The 21,316-nt window shown below is 34.9% G+C and overlaps 1 protein-coding gene and 1 pseudogene across 12 annotated transcripts in view; one reads left to right on the top strand and one right to left on the bottom strand.

Annotated features, from left to right (window-relative positions):
• Positions 1-21,316, bottom strand: part of Foxp2 (forkhead box P2) — a 547,259-nt gene that overhangs the window by 382,405 nt on the left and 143,538 nt on the right. The window lies entirely within an intron of this gene.
• LOC124077886 (glyceraldehyde-3-phosphate dehydrogenase-like) lies at positions 3,906-4,817 on the top strand (annotated as a pseudogene).

The following is a 21,316-nucleotide window of genomic DNA, read 5'->3' as shown; positions in this document are numbered from 1 at the left end:
TTATATTAACTTGTTTAAGAATACACATGAGTAGAAAAATAATTTAATAATATTAAATTTTAAAACAAGCATAGCAGGATTATGTTTTCTATTCATCAAATATAAGCTATTCACTTCAATCATAATGTGTACTAACAAGGAAAAGGATTTCAACTATCCCTTTCATGGATTCATTCACCATTTTAATTAAAAATGCAAACTACTTTCCTTCTTACAGAAAGTTTCATGATAAATCTTTTTGTTTATACTCCAATTCAAATTGTCAACAACATGACTGACTTGTAAATAATTTACATGTATTTACAACTATCTATTGGCCTCCTACTACACTGCACGTGCATCCTAAGCTCAAAGTCAGGCCAAGTTCTGCATTAGTCCCTTCTCAGCAACTCATGAATAAAGTCTATTCCTATTGTTTCCTTACCTAGAATACCCAGTTATACACGACATGACTTCTTGAACTGAAACAACAACAACAACAATAAAATGTATTTGTGGAATAATACCTGCCCCCCCAAAAAATAAAACTTTATGACTGTTGTTTTTACGGTATGATAAACATACTAATAATTGCATGATGTTTAATTGGTCAGATATCTCCAAAAAGCAAACTTTGACTTCAACTTTTTCATATCTCCTATAAGTTAGTGTTACTAATCTACACCTGCAGAAATCCAGAAACAAACACTAGAAAGTACAAACACATACACAAACATGCACACAGACACATATAGATGCTGGGCAATCCTATGTATGTCTCTGCTTCTTTTTTTTAAGGCAATAATGTCACAGGGTCACAGTAGTAAGAACAAGTAACCTACTGACATAAAGATAATGTCTTCTATAGGTGCTCTGAGAGTTTGTCATTTATTTTCATTTTACACTGTGAGGAGTACAGACTTTGGCAATCATCAGAGTGAGCAGGGACACTAACAGAACATACTAAATAAACAACAGGTTTAAGAATATTAGAAACAACAGCTCTAGATTATAGCCCAGTATAAAGGATCTGCCTGTTTGGACCCACCATGTTGTTCCTTAAGACAGTATGTTCTCACAGATATTTTATCTCTGTTGAAGAGAAAGTATAACAAAGAATTTGCATAGATACTTGAGTAGTAGTGTGCAAAATATAAACATTTGTGTACTCAAACTAAATTTTGAATCTTAATTTTTATTTGCCTAGATTCCGGTCAAATAAATGTGTTTTACTATTACCCTACATAAGAGAGGCATCACTCTTACTCAAATACCCTTAATGGCTTTAATACCATGTCATTTGAGTAGACTAAATGTACAATATTTTGTTTATTATTATAGATGGTATCAAATTACATCTACAGAAAATGCAATTCAGATCTACATGTTCATTTATAAAGATGACTATATAAATAAAATGTGGTATATCAATGCAATGCAGTAATAGTCAGCCTTAGAAAGAAAAAAGATTCTGATACATGCTATACCATGGATGAACCTTAAATACAGTAAGCTAAGTAGTAAAGTAAACCAGTAACAAAAGGAGAGACATTATATAATTCCACTTGTATGAAATATAGATGGAATAGCCAAATGCAGACACAATACAGATTAGTAGTTGTGGGGGCTGGGCTTGCTAGAGGAAGAAATTGGAAGCTACTGATTCTAAGTACAGTTTCAACTTTCAAGATGAAAAGATTTCTGGAGATGGATGGTGGCAACTGCACATCAATGTAAATGTACTCAATGACACAGAATGACACACCTGAACACGGCTAAGATGAGATATTTTGTTTTGTGTATATTTTGGAACAATTAAAACAAATAATTTCCATGTACATACAGGAGTAAATCTCCAAATTTAAGACATTTTCATATTCACAATTTAATGAAGAATAGTAACTGAAAGCAATGGAAAATATTCTTTGAGTTTGGCAAGAATTTTAAAAAGTTGTTCATAAGCTTTATGTGAGAAATATAGTGAAGAAGAGAGTTAGTAATGACTGTTTTTCTCTGGATCTAGAAAGCCAATGTCTCTACAGGTTGAGAGGATAAGTCCTTCAATCTTAGTAAGTGTATGAGGTACACAATCCAGGTAGCTCCTAGTTGGGTGGAAAAATGGGGCATGCAAAATTTTTCTTTTAAATATAATTTTCTCTCTGCAGTATTTTCTGATGCTACCATTTCCTTAGAAGTTTTTTTTCTTCCAATGAACCCTACTTCAGTTTACTGCATGTTAAAAGATTATTATGACACTTATTTGTTTACATTTTCATCCCCTACATTTAGCTTCTTGAGAGTCTTTAAAACATCCAGTCTTAATTAAATAAATGTTTGTTGAATTAACTAGTAGCTGAACAACCAAATACATTTATCTATTAACTACATAATTAGTGCCTAAAACGTGTGAGGCTCAGTGGAAAAACAAAGATTAAAAATCACACGGCCCTCAAAAGATTATGTGGGCTCTGATGCAAGGAATGGAGCAAATCTAAAAATCCCCCAAACAATTTAATACTGCAAACATCATTTTAAAAAAAAAAATACAGTGATAAAGTGTTCAAGGTAGTGATAAATAAGAATTGTTACACACTGTTTCGGGTGAAGAGAAAGATTAGGAAAGGCTAAATGAAGGAGTTAGCCTCTGACCTAAACATAAAAGTGTTATGTTTACCTAGATGTAAATCAGGAAAACAGAGCATTTTGATGTCAAAATAACAATGAGATAGCCACATTTGATTACAACAGAAGTTCTCAAGCTCTTTACTTTTAAAAATTATTAAGAACCTCTCACCCAAAAAGCCTCTGTTTCTGTGGATGATCTATATCTCTACTTGAACTGAGAAAATTTCAGATCACAAGAATAGACAAGTACACCTGCCATCAGAACAATGACATCATCAAACATCATTTAGCCTTTGGATGACTCCATTGTATATTCATGAGAGAAAAAGAGTGAAAAAAAGTGAGAATGGCAAATAAGTAAATATAAGTATGAAAATAGTTTTAACCTTGCAACTACCTTGAAGGGCCCCAAGGACTTCCTGAAATGCCCTAGATTCATTCTAAGAACTTCTGGGTTACCCTGAATAAAGAGGCTAAATAGACAGAGCTATAATACATCCAGTGTTGCTTAAGGCCATGCCATACATTTTGAAACAGATGAATATTAAAGATTTTTGTACAGTCATATATGATTATGAGTTGACTATACAAGGATTCATTTAGAAGGGCACAAATGGGTAGGGAGGTGTGTAAAGACACACTAGAGACCAATTAGAAATCTATAGAAGAGTTTCTCAGGAGCAAGAATTAATTACATGTGAACAGTACTTGAAGAAGAAAGAAATGGAGGCACCCTAAAGGAGTCAACAAAGCTAAAGAGAATCAAGATGCAACACAGGATGGTACATTAAGAATGATAGTGAAGAAAGCCAAAAGAAAACTAATTTCAAGATGGGACTGAGGAATTATGCAAGGCATTATAAAGATAAGAAAATTATCATTAAGGGAAGGAAGACATGAAATAACTGGTGATCTATAATAAAGGAGTATATATGAGTATATATGATTGACCAACATTGTCGCATACCATCAATACAGTCCACTGCACCCAGTAAAAGGTATTAAGGGGAATATGAAAGGTGAGGTCAGTCCTAGCATAATGTAAACAGTTCATCTGAAACTCTGATAATTTAAGAAAGAAGTGAGAAATAGCTTAGAATTAAAATTCAATGACACAAATTGTTGATGAGGAAAAAAACTAAAAAAAGAAGGGAATGACAACAGAGAAAAGTTTCAGAGAGGCTAGGAAAAAATTAGGTCAAAAAAATACTCAGAAGCTCCACTCCACCTCACCCCACCTCCATGATCCACCTCATTCAACAGACTGCTGATGCAGTGCCAGCCATGTCCTGAGACACAACATGAAGGATGGAGTAAATGGATTTGATGAGCAAAGGGTTATTTTCACCATCAATGACCTCTTCATTGAACTCAACTGCATGGTCTACATGTCCCAGTATGAGTTTATTATCCATGGCAAGTGCAATGGCTCAAAGCTGAGAAACTTGTCATTAATGAAAAGAAAGCCTATCTCCATCTTCCAGGCATGAGATTCCACAAACATCAAATGGCGTGGTGCTGGTGCCTGAAAATGTTGTAGAATCCGCTGGTGTGTTGACTACCATAGAGGGTGTCAGGGCTTACTTAAAGGATGGAGGCAAAAGGGTAATTGTCTCTGTCCCTTCTGCTGAGGCTATGATGTTTGTGATAGGTGTAAACCATGAGAAATACAATTCCCTCAAGATTATGAGCAATGCCTCCTGCACCACCAACTCTTGCCTGCTAGCCCACCCTGCCCAAGGTCATCCATTACAACTTTGGTGTCATGGAAGAATTCATGACCACAGCCCATAATCTTAGTACTTCCTAGAAGATCTTGGGCTGGACCCTCTTGGAAACTGTGATGTAACAGCCATGCAGCTGCCCATAACTTTATTCTTAGTCCTGCGCCAAGGCTGTAGGCACAGTCATCCCTGAGCTGAATGGGATGCCCAATAGCAAAGCCTTCAATGTGCTCACCCAACGTTGTCAGTTGTGGATCTGACCTGCCATTTGGAGAAAGCTGCCAAATATGAAGATACAAAAAATGGCAGTGAAGCAGGCATTTGTCAGCACCTTAATTTAAAGGACAATCTGAAATGTACCAAGGACCAGGTCTCCTGCAACTTTTAACAGTGATTCTCATTCGTCCACCTTCAATTCTGGGGGTTGACACTGCCCTCAATGACCACTTTGTCAAACTCATTTACTGGTATGACAGTGACCTTGTTTAAAGGGATAGGGTGGTAGACTTTATGGTCCACAGGGCCTTCAAGGAGTTAGAGTCCCTGAACCAACAGCCAGTCACAGAAAGAGCAGCAGAGGAAGAAAAGTCCCTCAGTTGCTGAGGAGTCCCTGACCCAACTGAGTCCCCCAATACTGAGAATGTTCCTTCACATTTTCTACCCTAGGTCTCCTCAAAAAGGGGAAGGGCTTAGGGAGCCCAGCATTGTCACATACCATCAATACACTCCACTGCACCCAGTTAAAAGAGACAGAGACTAGAGAGAAATGCTTGTTTGTCTAAGGGGGAAAAAAAGTCTCTCTTTCCCTGAGAGAGTTAAAAAGAGAAAATTTAACTGAGAATTCAGGGAATTAGTTGAAAAGTGAAAAATGAGCAGAGTAGTAAACTGAATGAAAGTATTATGGAAACTGGCAGAGTGGAGATATTGTGTAGAAATAGAAACAAAGTTGAAAAAAAATAAGGCAGGAAAAAAAGAAGCAAGACTTCAGTTACGATTAGAGATTAGTGTGCTTGATCAACAGACGAACATCAGAGATTAGAACTTCAATACTTGAGCTGGAATGCTAACAAAACAGTTTCTCAGGACAAAAAATAATAAGGATTTGTGCTAGATCTGCATTGTTCAATAATAGCAGTCTCTAGTCTCAGGGGAGTCTTCATAAAGTTATTAAAATTAAATAAAATTTAAAATTCAGTTATTGAATCACATTAGCCATATTTCTAGTGCTCAGTAACCATGTATTATCTGATGGCCACCACAATGGATGATGTAGGTGCTGAACCTTTCTTTCACAATGAAAGTTCTATCAGATATAGAGATATAGAGGCCTGGATACACTTATGAGGGGAGAATTAATGTATTATATAATAGCTAGTATTTCTTGAGTACACACTTAACCACTCACTTCACATATATGATCACATGCAGTCCTCACAATGATCTTTTGGGGTAGATTCTAATATATTTCTGTTTTGCAGATGAAAAAGCAAATCAAGAGACAAATAACTTGCTTTGTATCATGTTTTAGGAGAGCAAGATTTAGGCCCAGGACTATTTGACTCCAAGAACAGAGAAAGGATGAAGGTGAATAATCATTTGAAAGTGACAATATCCTCATAGTTTAGAGATTAATGTTTTTTTTCTTAATATAATAAGAATACTATGAAATATACCAGCAAGAATTAACAAGCCTACATGAACAAATTAGTGGATAAAAATAAAATATATATGCCATTTTTTTTTTCTGATACTAGGGATTGAAACTAGGGGTGCTTTACCACTGACTTACATGCCCATTCCTTTTTAAATTTTGAGACAAGGTCTTGATAAATTGCTCAGAGCTTCACTAAAATGCTGAGGCTGGTCTCACACTTGCAATCCTTCTGCCTCAGCCTCCTAAATCCCTGGGATTGCAGGCTCATACCACCATGCCATACAATATTAAAGTACTAAATTGGAATGCTTTAAACTAGAAAGTGCAAAAAGCAGAGTTATAATAGAAACTTTAAGTCAGACAACTTATTTTATTAGTGGGTTCCTGCCAGGTGAGAAAGTTACTGTTGTCATGGAAACCACCACAATACTACTATTTTGCACTTATATAACACCTTTCATCTGATGAGCTAAAAGAGACTTACAAACATTAATTCATTAATAGTCCTTTTTATTGAAAGTGCATCAAAATTTACCTAATAGCATACAACAACAATTGCAGATCAAACAAAGGGAAATTTCATTGCTCTCTAACAGATTCACATAGATTATACACCATCTCCTGTTACTTAAGACGAAAGAGAGACAATAATCTTATACAGTATTCACCTTCTTGTTTCTTTAACCAAATTGAAAACCATCTTCTATTGTTTTATTGTCAAAAATATGCAGCTCTTCTTCCACCCACTCTTTAATTTCTTTCTTCATGTGCTCAGCTAATTGCCTGGGAATATCTTTTAAAACACCATTACACACACTTACCTGTGAGGCTGTAACCACCAAGACAGTCATGGGTATCTTTAAAGGATGCATGACCTCATTTTAAATGAGAAGAACACCACTAAAATATGAAAGGTTTTTGTGTGTTTGTATGTTAATTAACAGTTGGAAAACTGGAAAGGATAAGATCTTTAGTTTTTCAAAATTATTTTTAAGTTATTAAAAGTGAAGCAAGTACTTGTTTCAATATTTTTAAAACACACACACACACACACACAAAAAAAAAAGACTAGAAAAACTAGGTCAGTGCAATGTCCCATAAAGCATATTACCTTGTTTTTAACAGAATCATCCAAGGATAAACAACTTCTTAGATAATTTTATGAAGTTGACTTCTCCAAGATAACTTTCCTTCAATAACTTACTAGGTTCTATCATTTGAGAATGAAAGCAAACCCTTTAGAAACGTGTTTATATTTTTCAGTTGATGCACTTTACTACGTTCTCAGCTAGGGTCACTTTTGCCATATTCTATTGGCAAAACTAATTCTCAAGGCCATCCATCCTGATTCAAGGGAATGGAGAAACAGACTGTTGGCAGGAGAAGATGTAGAGTCACATTGTAAAAGATATGCATTCAAGGATGGAAATCTTTCTTAAATGTCTTAAGCTCAAACTTACTGTAAAGGGTAACATCGAATTTGTGGACTCAAGAATGCTGTTAGGAAAAACCATCGGTAAGAAGCTCCTCATTTTTAAATTTTGTATCATAAGCTTTGTCCTTTTCCTCAAATGCCAGGTTTCCAACTATTGTCACTACTCCTGCCCCAATGATCCTACCCAACTCCTCTCCATTAAACCTCTTCTCCCAACACATGCAATATTTAATATTTAACTTGCTTCTCCTGTTAAAAGTTTGTTTTATGACTGAGAAGCCTTAGAACACAAAAGCTGTTTGTCTTATACTTTAAATATGAACAAACACAAGAAGCTAATAGATACCTCTGAGACTTGGCTAAGCTTCTTGGTCACTCGCTATGTTCTGGCTGTTTCTGTCACTATGTTCAAAGAAATACCTTAGATAGAAAATGATATTAAGAGTAATCCGATTAGAAAAAAAAATTTACCTCAGTAACCAATCTATTTTATGTTAGGCCACTGAATATAATTGGCCTAAATAAGAATTTGGGGAGGGTTCCAAATAAGAATTTTTATTCTTATTTTGTTAATTATTCTTTTATAATTATTGTTAAGAATCTCTGAGTTCTGAATTATTTTGCTGTTCATCAATAACTTTTGTATCTCATTTGTATTCCTCCAGTTATTCTACTACTGTTCAACTGTTGAAATGGTCATCAAAATGTAATAAGTTGATCGAAGAGTCTCAGATATTACTTTAGAATAAGCTTATTCCTTTTATGAAAGATGCATCTGTATTTGACTTTGTAAGATAATAAATTCAGAGAAAACCCAACTGGGACTTCTAACATACTCTTCTACAATATATGAATTTTATACTAAATAAGACTATAATATTCTCCTCTACAACTGGAAGCCACATCCCCACAGGAAATGGAGATGCTAAAATATTAATAGCTTACCCACTTTTTCTAAGCCTACTATGGAACTTTAAACTTCACCAGGGTCTAAGCACTGTAAATCACCATGTTCATATTAATGAAATTCTCTAGATGTTCTTCAGCTACTCTACTACTTAATGTTTCTGATGTTTTTAAAACAGAAAAACTCTTCACATTTAACCTGAAAAGGCAATGTCAAAATCAATTTGTAAGTCAAATAAATATTGTCACAAGTACTATTGTAAGGTTAGTAATGTTTTAAAATATTATGACTGTAAAAGGATCAATTACGATAAGAGGTATTACTAATAGTGCTTTTTTGGTGTGTTTATCAAAAGTTTCAGGAATATGCATATTGATAATAAACTCATTTCTTCTTTTGAGATTATCTGTTTCCCCCTCATAAAATTCTGACACTTATGGTACATTCTAGGGCTCCAATAACAGCTGTACAACTTCTGTCTCCCCATGCTTTCTCTTCAAGAGAAGTAGATTCTATCATACTGTTTTTGACATTGGATGATTCATGTAATTGGTCAAACACAGCTCCTGCTTTGCACAGAGATATTAAACAATCACAAAATATTCACCAAATACAATACAATGTAATGATTAAGACATAAAATCCTGTAGCCAATACTACTTTTTTCTACATTAAAAATACATCCAGAATTCACCTTCTTGAATTACCAACCACACCACTTGCACCACTGTCATTTAGATCCAAGCCACCATCATCTCCAATCTATATTACTGCAGTACCTTTCTAAATAATCTTTCTGGTTTTGCCCTTGCCCCAACTGTCTATTCTCAAGATAAATAAATAAATAAACTGCCCAGCCAATTTGATTTTGTTAAAAGAGAAGCAAAGATCATATTTGAAACCCACCTGTCAGATTCCTAAAACAGTCTTGATTTTATTAGAGCTAAAAACTACTAGAAATTCTTTTTAGGGTTTGATTCTTCTCTGCCTCTCTGGCTGTATTTTCTAGCACTTCTTTTCACTTACTCATTAGCTTCCTTTTTGTACCTAAAGCATTTAAATCATGCTCTACGCTAAGGGAATCTGTACTTGCTATGTCACTTCCATGAAATATTATTTTCCCAAGTATCAGAGTATCTGGGTATCTGGGTTACTCACTTCCTTCATTCAAGTCTCTGCTCCAAATATGATTTTATTAAAGAGCCCTTCTTTGGTTATTCTGTACTGAATGGTAAGTACCACTCTTCCCCAAACCAGGTCCTCTTTCCCCATACTATTCCTTACAGTACATTATTGAACATAAGATATCTGATACTCTTTACATACAGTGTAACACAAGTTCCACAGAGCAGGGATGCTCTCCTAGACACTGCTATACCCTCCAAACCACGAAGACCTGGAATACAGGGTAAAATCAATAAACAGTTTTGAATGATGAATCAATTGGAATTCTGGTTCCATCACATCAGCTGCTTGGCTTTGGAAAAAGAATAGAACAGAAAAATAAGCTTATCAATAAATGTTCCTGGGGACAGGAACAGAACAGAAAAGTAAACTTACTGATATTTTTATTTTCCTTCTCTTCAGCCTAATATCTTATGGATATTTATTTTTAAAACTTGGCTGCATAACCCAGAGTACACAAAAACGCACATATTCTGAATTAAATGACAAAAACAAATGTTCCAGGCACAAGGAGTTCTGAATTAGTATGCACTGACTTGCACTCGATTTTAATTTACTTTCATCTCTGTGATGGTTACTTTTATGTGTAAATATGGCTGTGCCATGAAGTACCCAGATATTGGTTTAAACATTATTTATATTTCTGGATGTATCTATGAGGCTGTTTATGGGTGTGATCAATATTAATATCTAAATTGGTAGACTGAGCAAAGCAGAGTAGTCTCCAAAATGTGGAGGTGCCTCATCTAATCCAAATCCTTTCTTACTCAGCCTTTTATTCTATTCAGGCCCTCAGAACTTTCTCTCCACTTTCCTTCTCCCCCTGTACTTGAGCTGGGAAATCAGTCTTCGGCCTTGGGATTGAGATTTGAATTTATTGCACTGGTTTACTGTGTTGGAAATAAAATCAGCTCCCCTTGATTTCAGCCTCCATGTTTTAGTCAGCTTTTTTAATGCCGCAACTAAACGACCCAACTAGAACAACTGTAGAGGAGGAAAAGTTTATTTTGTGGCTCACGGTTTCACAGCTCTCAGTACAAGACAGCCAGTCCCATTCCTTGGGGCTGAGGGTGAGAATGAACATCATGGCAGAAGAGTTTGACAGAGGGAAGAAGCTCACATATGATTATCGGGCAGCTAAGAGAGACTCCACTCTCCAGATACAAAATACATACCCCAAAGGCATGTCCCCCAGGGACCCACCTCCTCCACCCATACCCTACCCACCTTCAATTACCACTCAGTTAATCCCATTAGGAGATCAATTCATTGATTTGGTTATGCCTTAATCCAAGCATTTTTCCTCTAAACCTTCTTGCACTGTCTCACACATGAACTTTTGGGGGACACCTCACATCCAAATCATAACAACTGTGTAAGGCAATGTGTTTTTAATTTTTCTTTTTAGTTGATAATACAATCATAATATTTCCATGCACGGTGTGGCAGTGTGATATGTATGTAATGCATAATGATCTAATAAGGTGACTAGCATTTCCATCACCACAAACATTTATCTTTGTGCTGGGAACATTCAAAATCCTCTATCTATTTTGAAATATATAATAAATTGTCTTAAGCAGTAATCACCCTGCTGTGCTAAAGAACACTAAAATTTATTCTTCCTTTCTAAGATATTTTGGGATCTACTATACGACTTCTATCTTCCTCCTACCTTTTCTAGCCTCTAGTGACTGTTCTGCTATTCTACTTCTGTGGGATCAACCATTTTAATTTCTACATAAGAATGAGAATATGCATTATTTGTCTTTCTGTTCCTGGTTTGTTTCACTTAACACATCATGCTCCAGATTCATACATATTGTCAAAAATGATAAGATTTCATTCTTTTTACTTTATGAACCAATCTCTCTCTTCACTGTCCATAAATATAAATGTATATTTTCTCTTTCTCTGGAGAACCCAGGTACTTCTTGAAAATATTTTAAGATCGGGCTGGGGTTGTGGCTCAGTGGTAGAGTGCTTGCCTCATATGTGTGAGACACTGGGTTCAATTCTCAGCACCACATTAAAAAATGAATAAAATAAAGGTCCATCAACACTAAAAAATATTTTAAGATAAAATTTTCACTCCTACTTTTCAGTCCTTGGTTATATTTCTTGGTTGCCAGGCACTATGCAATGATTGCAATATAATGCATTCTCCTATCTTTATTTAAAAAAAAAAAAAAAACAGCCTCTGTGTGGACTGTAACCATGCAAAACCAGTAAAACCCACTAATTATGAAGAGATTACAGCCTCCTGTCCTCAAAGAATTTCCAACACAGTACTGGATCACAAATATACACAAGTAAAACCCAATGATTTCATGAGGATTATGTTAGAACTATGCTTGGGGAAAGCAAGATCAAGGCTCCTTCTAGGACTTTGCAAGGACTCATCAAGGAGTGGCAGGGTACCAGTAGGAAGAGGACTACTAAACAGAAATTTTGTAACTAACATAGTAGTAAAGGGATTGGGAAGAAACGGGGATGAAAGGCCTTCATCACTAATTGGGTGTGTGAAAAGAAAAAAACAGGTCAACACTCATACCTCTGAATTGGCATAAAAGACAATCACTACCACTTTTTCTTGTTGAATTTTTATGGGTCTGTAAAATAACAAGGGATGTAACACACATATGTAAATGGTGAGATACTCAGGTGAGAGCTTTATAAAAGTTCTGGGTGACAGATTTTCAGTTACAGATTTTTATACGTTCATAAATATAAGCTGTATAATGAAAACAAAACCCACATTACATAATATAAAGAGAAGGAAGAGAAGAAAACTATGTCTAAAATCTTGTTTGAGCAAAGCTGTAACTATATAATTCTAAGAATTTATTATGAAGTTATTAAGACACACAGATCAAGGAAAAGTGATACCAAGAAAACAACTTTACAAAAATTCAGATTCCAAAATTGTCTTTCAACATAAAGGCATTTGGAGAAAGTCACACGTGAAATATTAAAAGAGAAGGAAAAAACAGTTCTGTGTGATATGATGTGGTCTATGTAATTAGAAGACTTGGACAATACTTATCTAAGTGCAATTGATAATCAATCCACTGTCCCTTTATTCTCATTTAGCTGGTAACCCTGATAACCTTTACAAAGTGAGCCAATTATAAGGTCAGTTCACTCAGCAAGGGTTCTATAAGGTTCTATAAGGGTTCTTATAATCTGAAGAAATGTATGCACTCCCACACACACACACGCACACACACCCCATACGAAGAATAAATATCAAAATGCTCCAATCAGTTGAAACTTATAGATACGCTCCTTAACAATATGGGCGTTAAAAGGGGAATTAGAGCTGTCTAGCCAAAAGAAGTCTAAAGATAAATGGCAACTAAACTAAATATATATATATTAGTACTAGGGATTGATCCCAGGGTGCTCTACCACTAAGCTATATCCCAGGCCCTTTTTTTTTTTAATTTCAAGACAAGGTCTCACTAAGTTGCTGATGATGGTTTCAAATTTGTCATCATCTTTCCTCAGTCTCCCAGGAAGCTGGGATTACAGGTGTGAGCCACCATGTCTGGCTGAAAGTTAAATTGAATGTGGTATCCTCTATGCGGTACAAAAAAGAGTATTAGGCAAAAACTAAGGAAATATAAATGAAAGTATGGGTTTCATATATAGTAGTGTATCAATATTAGTTCATTAGCTGTGATAAATAAGCATTGCTAATGTCATGTTAATAATTAGTAATTATATAATTTACTAATGTCATGTGTTAATAACAGGATGGTTGGGTATACAGAAACTCTTTGTACTCTATTCCCATTTTTTCTGTAAACCTGAAACAAAAGAGTTTGTAAACTCTTTTTCAGTTTCTGTAAACCTGAAAACATCACTGCATATAGAAAATGCTGCAGAGACAAACAAAATATGAAATATCACCCAATCCATTACGTGGAAAAGAATAAACTAAGAACTAAAATTGCTCAATTATCCTATTCTCACCATCTGCCAAACAAATACAACATGCTCCTCACATTGGCCTGGAATGTCATACTTCATCTGGCTTTGACTCCCTTTGGCTCACTCCAGCTACCCTGGCCTTCTTAAAATCACTCCAGTTACCCTGGCCTTCTTAAAATTGCTGAAATTCCCAAAGAGCTTACTCTTTCCTCAGAATCTCTCCTTCTCTTCCCCTCTCCCCATACGCCCACATGGAAATTTCACAGAAAATTAGAAAAATAATGCAACACAGCATTATTTTCTCTAAGTCCTTAGCAACACAACCTATAAAGAGAATAGAAATATTATTTTACACAATGAAATTAAAAATTATAAATCTCAAGGGAACATAAGGAAAAATTCATAGACTAAAAAAAGATCAGTACATAAGTAGTAAAATACAAATATAAAGTCCTATAGCTTTCCAGAAAGCTAAGAAAAAAATGGTTCAAAAAATGCAATGCAAAAAATGATCCCATTCTTAATAGCAACCTCCTCCTCCTCCAACTAAAAATACCACTCACACTCCATGTACTAGCCAGAGCATAAAAGTAAACCGTAGACATGCAAAAGTGTTCAGGATAATCTTCTGGGGTTCTTGTTTCAAACTATACCTTCTTTGATCTGTTCCTGTTATTGATATGGAGCTCTAGTTTTCCTTGTTTTTCCTTTCCATTCCCTTAACTATCATCTTTGTTATTTTTGTTGTTGTTGTTTTGTTTTCTGGTTCATAGCTCAACTCCATTAATATGCAGTATGATATGCTGTCTCCCTCTAATTTTGATTGCTTCAGAGAGTCATGATCAAATCAATACCAGGACATAAGCTTTAACTCCAGCCCTAGTTCCAATCCTAGTTCCAGCCAGCATATATCTGACCCATATATTTACCCAAATAACACAAAATCACTATCATGTGTTGTGGATAAATATAAAACTGACTGGCATGACATGTAGCCAATACAAATTGCTTGATAAAAGCAAATGGAATCCAAATTGAAATAACCCAAGACAGGATTCTCCTCTGAGTCCAAAGCCTACAATCCTATTTAGATATTCTCATCTAGGAATCCTATCAAAACCTCATATTTAAGAAGTTCAAACTCAACTGCATTAGGCAGGACGTTTCTACTTAGAAGATACCAGCCTGACATCTTAAGCACAACAGGACTGATTATTAAGGATTTAGAAGGTAGGAATGGAGACACACCTTGAGCAGTATGAAATGAGAGTTTGGCTTTCTCTCTCTCTCTCTCTCTCTCTCTCTCTCTCTCTCTCTCTCTCTCTCTCTCTCTCTCTCTCTCTCTCTCTCTCTCTCTCTCTCTCTCTCTCTCCTGTGTCTAGTGTATTTCCTTTTATTTATTTATTTATATTTTTTTATAAACTTCTTTCTAGAAAACAAATTTCTAACAACTATCCACAGGCAAGTAGACTAAGGGAGCAATGGATCCCAAGTTTACCTGCTAAGGGTGCTAGCAACAAAATACTGAAACTTTGGGCTCCAGTCATAACTCCTGAATGCAAATCTCTCACCCATTCAAAAATGGCCAGGGGAATGCAAATTGTAAATTTGACTCAAGATTAATCTCTGTAAATTTTTATGATATAGGGATGGGGTGATAGGGAAACCACAGAAGAAACTGTAAGCTACTCAATTGATTATTATTTACCTGACCAAACTGAATGTTTATAAGCCATTTCACTAATATCATTAATTAATCACTTTTTCTAGTATTTTAAACTTCTTTCATACCATAAAAGTCATCTTTCATATCTTTCTCTTTATGTTAGTCATCCTTGGGTCACTGTGACCAAAATAACTGACAAGAAAAACATAAAGCAGGAAATGTATATATTGGCTCATGGTTTTAGAAGCCCAGTATGTGCTGAGTTGATTCCACTGCTCTGGGCCCAAGTGAGGTACAACATTGTCGTGCAAGGGTGTAGCAGAGGAAAGTTAGCCACTGTAAGGCAGCCAGAGCAGCAAAGAAGAGCCAGAGAGACAAGATATATTCCCCAAAGATACCCCCCCACACACAGTGACCCACCTCTTCCACCATACCCCACCTTGCCACCTGCCTGTGGGCACCACCCAGTGCAATAATCCTTTCAAGTCATTAATCCATCAAATGGATTAGGTTACAGTTCTCAAAATCTAATCATTTTACCTCTGAACATTTCTACATTAACACAAGTGCATTTGGGGAACACATATACCCAAAATAATAATAGTCTTTTCCCTTCAAAACAATGATTTATAAGCTATAATTTTCAATTTATAAAGTCCCTTCATACAACCCTACTGCCATTATGTTTATTTACCCCACATGTCCATCTAAATTATTGTAAAAACAAACAAAAAAAACTATCTACAGATCTTTCTTTCTTCAGATTATCTCTACTCCATGGCTAGAGCTAAGTGAGTCACAATAAAGCTAACAGCTTAACCCTCGAGGGGCAAACAGAAGTTAAAACATCCAGGACTCTTTGTCAAATGGAACAGGAATTCTATGTTGTGTTAAACTCAATGGGAGTTCAGCAGAAAATTTCAGGCAGAGGAGTGATTGTAGTTTGGAGAAGAACAGAAGAGGGAGGAACAAGAATAGTGACTTGTCAATAATTTGCTGAAGAGTAAACCATAAGAAACTTGAATATTAGGTACAGAAAAAAAAACTTATATTGAAGTAGTGTTAATTGAGATGCAAATATTCAAATAATGAATTTAGCTACAGTCCTGAGTCATCATCAGCTATCCATACAAAATTTAAAGCTAAAATCTACTTTGTAGGAAGTGCAAAGTCTTTATGTCATGACTACCAAGAGAAGCAATTTAAACTTTGAAAGAAGGCTATGTTTTTGAGAATTTTTTAAAAGGAATCTTTGTAGTAAAATTAGATACAGATGTTAGAACTATCATTTAAGCAATTTTCTTCTCTAATTAGAATAATAAATGATTAAAACTATCCCCATAGCAACCCCTCACATCATGATGCACACAATGCCCATGAAATAAGAATGTCCTATTTTGGAAACAAACAGAAAATATAATGAACACACCCAGTTTTTTCTACACATGCTTTTTCCTAAAACAGTGGGATTCAAAACCAAATAACATCACCCTCTATATACAAACACTTGCTAACAAAACAAATAAAACACCTTTATGTGAATATAACATAAATAAGAAAAAGAAGTTCAAAAACATTTTTTTAAAGTAAGCAAAAATGACAACACTATCATTTGCAGGGAGATGTAAAAAGACAAATGCTCCGTCAAATCTTACTAGTCTTCATCTTCACATTTACTACCTGAACTACTACATTCACTATGACATTTACTATATGAGGTTATTGTTACAGAGGTTACTGAAAGGAATGCAAACTTTTAATAAAGGTGTTTTTACCAAATCTTCTATTTCCAGTTTCATAAATCAAGCAGTTCTATATACATTTTAATTTTGTGTAACACTACATAGAACATATTGCATCTGCTTATGAACAACCAAAAAAAGAAGAAATTTCAAAAATTTAGAACCGGATTCTCCCTCAATTTTCAACAAAATAACCAAAAAAAAAAAAAAAAAAAACCAGATACAATAACTTTTGTCTCATTCATGATTGTTGATTTATAAATCTGTTTACTGTTAGGAAATAATTTATCCAGAATTTTTAAAAGGTATAAAAATTTGAAAAGTTATATGTTGGACTGCAAGTTTATAAAGAATGTTATTTGATAAATCTTCCAATTTATAAAAAGTTAGGATTTTCACATATCTATGTGTATAGACATGACTTAATAGTATATATGTATATATTTCAACTAGATATCTAAGACAAAATACAGCATGCATTTTTCAGTGACTTATAGGACTTACTTTAATTTAGAAGATATTGCATAGGTTAGTGAAAAGTTGTAGTACTTTTGATATGGCATTTTACCAAATCACATATTTTCAATTTCATAAACCAAGCAGTCTATGTTCATTTCAATTTCTTCAGCTGCCATTTAGTAATTTGGAAAATATTATTTTAAACAAACATTGAAAAGCAGAAGAAAATTATGAATAAGACTTCTCCTTCAATATTGATTTTATAAAGAGATTAACTTTTTTTCCTTCAAACTGTATCTATGGCAAAATATAATTTATTTAGCTCTTAAAATATAGAAACACTCATCTAAATTTTATTTTTCATCCTAATTACAGGCAAAGTTTTTCTTCTAGTACAACTAAACTATTATCTATGATGAATTTCTTAAAAGCTTATATGAAGTGAATTAACAACTCATGTTTCTTCAGAAATTTGAATCTAGTCAAAATTTCCTAAGGAAAAAAAATGGCATTAGGAAAACAAAAGAATAACAAGTCTAAAAAGCTCAGCAGTCACTACAAATAGGTCAAGTTCTGACTTGGAACAGATGATACAAGTGAGCTGGGGTTAGTTTCTATTTATTTCCACAAATGGCACATGTGCATTTCATAACTACTATTTCTCTATTTACTACATCTACAAACCATATTGCACAAAACAGGTAACTGATTGCCAAAATCATTCATATGCCAAAATCCCTTAAGTGTTAGCAACTTTTTTTTTCAAAAATAAAAGTATCATTCTAATCTATTAGTTTCCTTAAAATTAAAATGTAAGTTTTATTACAGAAGGTTTTATTTCATCATCAAATGTAAAGCTTAGCTTTGTTGGATAAAGATTCTTGGTTGGCATCCATTTTCTTTCAGAGCCAGGTATATGTTGTTCCACGATCTTCTGGCTTTGAGGGTCTGAGTAGAAAAATCTGCTAAGATACAATCTGGTCTCCCCCTATATGTGGTCTCATTCCTCTCTTGAGCAGCTTTTAAGATTGAATCCTTATTCTGGATGCTACAAATTTTCATTATAATGTGCCTTGGTGTAGATCTGTTGTAATTTTGTACATTTGGTACCCTTTAAAAAGCCTCTTGTATATGGTTTTTCCAATTCGTTTTTCATGCTTGGGAAATTTTCTGATAGTATATCATTGAATAGATTGTGCATTTCTTTGATTTGAAACTCTATGCCTTCCTCTATCCTAATAACTCTTAAATTTTGTCCTTTGATGCTGTCCCATAATTCTTGTATGTTCTGTTCATGGTTTCTTACTATCTTCACTGTGTGATCAACTTTATTTTCCAGATTTTATACTTTGTCTTTATTATCTGACATACTTTCATCCAAGTGATATACAATCAATCAACAAATATATGACAAAATGTTCATCATCGCTAGCAATTAGAGAAATGCAAATCAAAACTACTCTATGATTTCATCTCAGTCCAGTCAGAATGGCAGCTATTATGAAGACAAACAATAAGTGTGGGCAAGGATATGAGGAAAAAGGTATACTCATACACTGCTGGTGGGACTGCAAATTGGTACAGCCAATATGGAAAGCAGTATGGAGATTTCCTGGAAAATTGGGAATAGAACCCTCCATTTGACCCAGATATCCCTCTCCTCATCTATATCCAAAGGACTTAAAAACATCATACTACAGGGACACAGCCACATCAATGTTTATAGCAACACAATTCACAATAGCTAAACTGTGGAACTAATCTAGATGCCCTTCAATAGATGAATGGATTTTAAAAAGTGGCACATATACACAATGAATATTACTCAGCAATAAGAGAATAAAATCATGGCATTTGCAGGTAAATGGATGGAGTTAGAGAAGATGATGCTAAGTGAAGTTAGCCAATCCAAAAAAACCCAAATGCCAAATGTTGAATGTTTTCTCTGATATAAGAAGGCTGATTCATAGTGGGATAGGGAGAGGGAGCATGGGAGGAATAGATAGGGCAGAGGGGTTGGAGGGAAAGGGAGGGGGAAGGGGGTTAGAAATGATGGTGGAATGTGATGATCATTATTATCTAAAGTACGTGTATGAAGACATGAATCAGTGTGAATATGCTTTGTATACAACCAGAGATATGAATGTGCTTAATATGTATATACTCCAATAAATTAGAAGATAGTGAAGGCATAGATAAATTTCTTAAGTCATATGATCTGCCCAGATTGAGTCAGGAGGATATAGAAAACCTAAACAGACCAATATCAATTGAGGAAATAGAAGAAACCATAAAAAGACTACCAACTAAGAAAAGCCCAGGTCCGGATGGGTATACAGCAGAATTTTACAAAACCTTTAAAGAAGAACTAATACCAATACTTTTCAAGCTACTTCAGGAAATAGAAAAGGAGGGAGAACTTCCAAATTCATTCTATGAGGCCAACATTACCCTGATACCTAAACCAGACAAAGACACTTCAAAGAAAGAAAACTACAGACCAATATCTCTAATGAACCTAGATGCAAAAATCCTCAATAAAATTCTGGCGAATTGGATACAAAAACATATCAAAAAAATTGTACACCATGATCAAGTAGGATTCATCCCTGGGATGCAAGGCTGGTTCAATATACGGAAATCAATAAATGTTATTCACCACATCAATAGACTTAAAAATAAGAACCATATGATCATCTCAATAGATGCGGAAAAAGCATTCGACAAAGTACAGCATCCCTTTATGTTCAAAACTCTAGAAAAACTAGGGATAACAGGAACATACCTCAATATTGTAAAAGCAATCTATGCTAAGCCTCAGGCTAGCATCATTCTGAATGGAGAAAAACTGAAGGCATTCCCTCTAAAATCTGGAACAAGACAGGGATGCCCTCTCTCTCCACTTCTCTTCAACATAGTTCTCGAAACACTGGCCAGAGCAATTAGACAGACGAAAGAAATTAAAGGAATCAAAATAGGAAAAGAAGAACTTAAATTATCACTATTTGCAGATGATATGATTCTATACCTAGCAGACCCAAAAGGCTCTACAAAGAAACTATTAGAGCTAATAAATGAATTCAGCAAAGTGGCAGGATTTAAAATCAACACGCATAAATCAAAGGCATTCCTGTATATCAGCGACAAATCCTCTGAAATGGAAATGAGGACAACCACTCCATTCAAAATATCTTCAAAAAAAATAAAATACTTGGGAATCAACCTAACAAAAGAGGTGAAAGACTTATACAATGAAAACTACAGAACCCTAAAGAGAGAAATAGAAGAAGATCTTAGAAGATGGAAAAATATACCCTGTTCATGGATAGGCAGAACTAACATCATCAAAATGGCGATATTACCAAAAGTTCTCTATAGGTTTAATGCAATGCCAATCAAAATCCCAACGGCATTTCTTGTAGAAATAGAGAAAGCAATCATGAAATTCATATGGAAAAATAAAAGACCCAGAATAGCAAAAACAATGCTAAGCAAGAAGTGTGAATCAGGCGGTATAGCGATACCAGACTTCAAACTATACTACAGAGCAATAGTAACAAAAACAGCATGGTACTGGTACCAAAACAGGCGGGTGGACCAATGGTACAGAATAGAGGACACAGAAACCGATTCACAAAACTACAACTATCTTATATTTGATAAAGGGGCTAAAAGCATGCAATGGAGGAAGGACAGCATCTTCAACAAATGGTGCTGGGAAAACTGGAAATCCATATGCAACAAAATGAAACTGAATCCCTTTCTCTCGCCATGCACAAAAGTGAATTCAAAATGGATCAAGGAGCTTGATATCAAATCAGAGACGCGCCGTCTGATAGAAGAAAAAGTTGGCTACGATCTACAGTCGGTGGGGTCGGGCTCCAAATTCCTCAATAGGACACCCATAGCACAAAAGTTAATAACTAGAATCAACAAATGGGACTTACTCAAACTAAAAAGTTTTTTCTCAGCAAAAGAAACAATAAGAGAGGTAAATAGGGAGC

This window comes from Marmota monax, unplaced genomic scaffold (assembly GCF_021218885.2).
Source record: "Marmota monax isolate L192 unplaced genomic scaffold, Marmota_monax_Labrador192_F-V1.1 WCK01_AAM20220418_F8-fsc00027, whole genome shotgun sequence".
Taxonomy (NCBI): Eukaryota; Metazoa; Chordata; class Mammalia; order Rodentia; family Sciuridae; genus Marmota; species Marmota monax.
This window is presented reverse-complemented; position numbering and strand designations above follow the sequence as displayed.